General features: G+C 42.0%; 1 pseudogene; it reads right to left on the bottom strand.

Moving 5' to 3' along the window:
* Positions 1-293: 293 nt before the first annotated feature.
* On the bottom strand, positions 294-1,998 carry LOC101528955 (voltage-dependent anion-selective channel protein 2-like; annotated as a pseudogene).
* Between the last annotated feature and the right edge of the window lie 1,668 nt (positions 1,999-3,666).

Below are 3,666 nucleotides of genomic sequence, written 5' to 3'. Positions count from 1 at the left end.
AGAATATATATATGAATGGAAGATCTCTATATAATTTATATATATATTATATAATATATATATATCCCTCTGTTTCTCCCTCTCTGTCTATAACTCTGCCTTTCAAATAGATTTTAAAAATCATTTTTTGAAAGAAACTACCTAAACATTAAAACACAACTGTTTAGAACAACCAATGTTTTGACCAGATTCCTGTGGGGAGCAGGGAGCAAAAGCCTGCTGGTCATAGTGGAACTATAAAGACCAAATCTTCAGATATCCATTCCCAGTGGCTTCTTTCTACTAGAATAAGCCTACAACTCCAGGGCAAGTCCAAGTTTGTGGTTACAGCATTAATACTCTTCCCGTGGGTTGGAGTGGTATGTGCTTTACTCCAGGCCTTAGTTTGAGAGTAGCTACTCCAGGTAAACTACAGTTGATTTTTGCAGAAATGGAAGCAGTGGGATCCAACTTGTGTTTAGCTGTAGTGCCAAAACAAGTGTAGCTGGTACCTGATGCTCACATAAGGTTTACTGAGGTATCAAGACCTTCAGACACTTCCTGATGAACTGATCCTCCATATTTTGTCATATCACTGATGTTAGTATGTAGCTAGGAATCCCAGTCTTAGAGCCCACTGCAAAAGTTATTGCTTGTCAGCTTTGATTTGGAACTGTTAAAGATCATCTGGTACCCAGCAAGTCAGACCTCATAACCATAGGTGGTTGAACTATGGACTTCAGGTCCAGCAAAATCAAAGTCAATAGCACAACTAAGGTTTAGACACTGCTTTTCGGTGTACTTGACTTGACCAATTTCCTGTGTTTGATATGAAAGTACTCTGAAATGTCACTTGCAAACCTTTGCAAATCTGGTCTTCAAATGCAATTTCTGTTCTTAGAGTGACTTTGTGACAGACCATACTCACTCCATTTATCTTTGGTCTCCAAAGTACCAGAAACTTGACCAGTATCTGTAATAGATCATCCAGATGTTGAGAATTGCACACAACTGAATTACTTAATTTAACCAGTTCAAAATTACATCTATGGCAGCTTTGTTAAGGTCAACATATGGTGGAGGGATACACTTGGGCTGCAACACAGGTCTGTCAAGTCGCCATGGCAAGTCAAGACGTGATCTGATGGCCTATTGTGGAGGGTGGGTACGTTCTCTAGGTTGGTGCTCCAGCTCCTGTTGTGATGGGGTAGAGTGAAGGTGCTAGATCTTTTTTAAGATGTTGGCTTCACTAAGGTGTGTAATTAATGCTGTTTCCTACTTCCTTAGTGCAACACAACACACACACACACTCAATCCCACAATCATATATGGTGAACAGTAAAATACTCACAGCCATGGCATGTACATTTTCTGGGTCAGGTTAGCTTCCATATCTTAGCAGGTCTGCAGTTTTTGTCTTTAAGAAACTGTCTGCAGACATCAGGATGCACTGTTGATGCGTCTTTTCGTTATTGGTATTTTCTTTTCCAACCACTTTCTTTAGAGCAGGCAGATGGGTTTTTCAGGAGGCTTTTGCCTTGCTTTAGAGCACAGACTATAGGCCAAGTCTCAAGAAAAATGTTGGATAACTGAATTAAACCTAAATAATGGGCCTAAGTCTTTCCTATGTGGTTAACCAGGGTGTGTTGAATTTTGACAGAAAAAAAAATGACTGACTAGTTACTGATAGCAAATGTAGCTTGCTGGGTAAACTCAGATAATGATAAGGGGTAATCACATTTCATGCTCTAGGGCACATGTTGATCATTTGCAGGAGTCTAAAAGGAATTTCTCCCTCCCAGTAGAACATGTTATGCAACCCCAACCCCAGCCTCTGAGCTCCTCCTGGAGCCTCCCAGTCTCTCGGGTCTTGCCTGGAGGGAGGACTCTTGCAGGGGACAAGAAGCCCTGCAGGGGACAGTCTGGTTCTGACCAAAGGCTCTTCTGTCCCTGCGTACTTGCTGAGCACGCAGGCAGGTTTGTATCTTTCAGTCTCTGTGCTGGGGAAGGCTGCGTCATTGTTTCCCTGGTTTGATCGTTCATTGTTCTTACTCAAAAGTTGATGAAAGTGGTGATGAAACGCAATACTCAGACTCTTTTGCTTTCAACCCCGATGTTCAGTTATATGAAATACTATTCTTAGAACCAAGGCCAACACTATAACAGCATTTTCCCCCCAGTTATTCTTGGGCAGAAAAAGAGACTAGAAACAGTGATGTCTTAACTGCTGGGATCTTGTTTCTCGTGAATAATTCTATACAATTCTTATACATAATGCATAGACTAAATGCTGGATAGTTCTGTATTTTTAATTCTTATTTTTAATTTTACTCACCTTAATCTAGCTTTTCTCAACTAGAGTTCCTCATCCAAACTACAGAATACAGGAAATTGGGGCTGCGAGGTGGCACAGCCAGGGTCTCCTCAGGCCTGTGACATCAGTATTCCACATGGGCACTGATTCATGTACTGGCTGCTCCGCTTCTCATCCAGCTCCCTGCTTGTGGCCTGGGAAAGCAGTGGAGGACGGCCCAAAGCCTTGGGACCCTGCACCCATGTGGGACACCAGAGGAAGGCTTCTGGCTCCCAGCTTTGGATCAATTCAGCTCTGGCAATTGTGGCCATTTGGGGAGTGAACCAGCAAATCAAAGACTTGCTCTGTCTCCTCTGTCTGTAAAATCTGCTTTTAACTAAAAATAAATAAATTTTGAGAAATGGATAGCTTTGTAAAATACAGTAAGTGGCTGGAGGGACTATTTGCTCAGCTCTTCTAAGGAGTGTATGTAATTGGGAACTGCCTAACTGTATTGGTAGTACACTAATTCGTTATGTAAAAGAATGCCTCATGGGAATCTTCGGGGTTACAGTCAGAGTTTTCCTAAGAAAGTTTTGTTCTTCATTCTGTCTATAGTCTTTTTCTGTGACCTCTATTGAGGCGTTAAAGCTTTTAGTGTTGGGCTCCCATTTGTTCTCGGAGGACCAGATTCCTCAGCTTAGGATTCTTGCACAACACCCTCTATCTAAGCCACTCCCTACCTGCTTGTCTTTCTTAAGTCACCTGTCTCATTTGCTGAGCTCCTGCTCTCTGGCAGGGAACCCTGGATACTAACAGGACTTTAACTATGAAGGAGATTATGCTAATTACTGAAATAATAATTTCAGTAGCAAGTTACTTAGGTCTAGTCTAGTGGAACACACACACACACACACACACAAACACAGACACATATCCACAATGTTTTGTATGTATAATTTAGATATATCCTGAACATACTAAGGAATAAATAAATGATAAAGGATTTCTGTAACCTTGGAAAAATAATGGAAAAGAAATATTTCTTTAATTGCCTTCTTTAAAGACATACTACAGGGCCCTTGCGTGATGGCTTAATGGCTAAATCCTCACCTTGCAAGTGCGTAGATCCCAATATGGGCCACTGTTTGTGTGCTGGCAGCTCCACCTCCAGTGCAGTTCCCTGCATGTGGCCTGTGAAAACCGTAAAGGATGGCCCAAAGCCTCGGGACCCTGTATCATGTGAGAGACCTGGAAAAAAGCTCCTGGCTCCTGGCGTCACGTGGGCTCAGATGCGACTGTTGTGGCCATTTGAGGAGTGAACCAGTAGACGGAAGATCTTTCTCTTGTTTTCTCCTTCTCTCTCTAAATCTGCCTTCCCAATAAAAATAAAT

The sequence above is a fragment of the Ochotona princeps genome, chromosome 10 (assembly GCF_030435755.1).
Source record: "Ochotona princeps isolate mOchPri1 chromosome 10, mOchPri1.hap1, whole genome shotgun sequence".
NCBI lineage: Eukaryota > Metazoa > Chordata > Mammalia > Lagomorpha > Ochotonidae > Ochotona > Ochotona princeps.
Note: the sequence above shows the minus strand (reverse complement) of the source record. Positions and strands in the feature narration are given on the sequence as shown.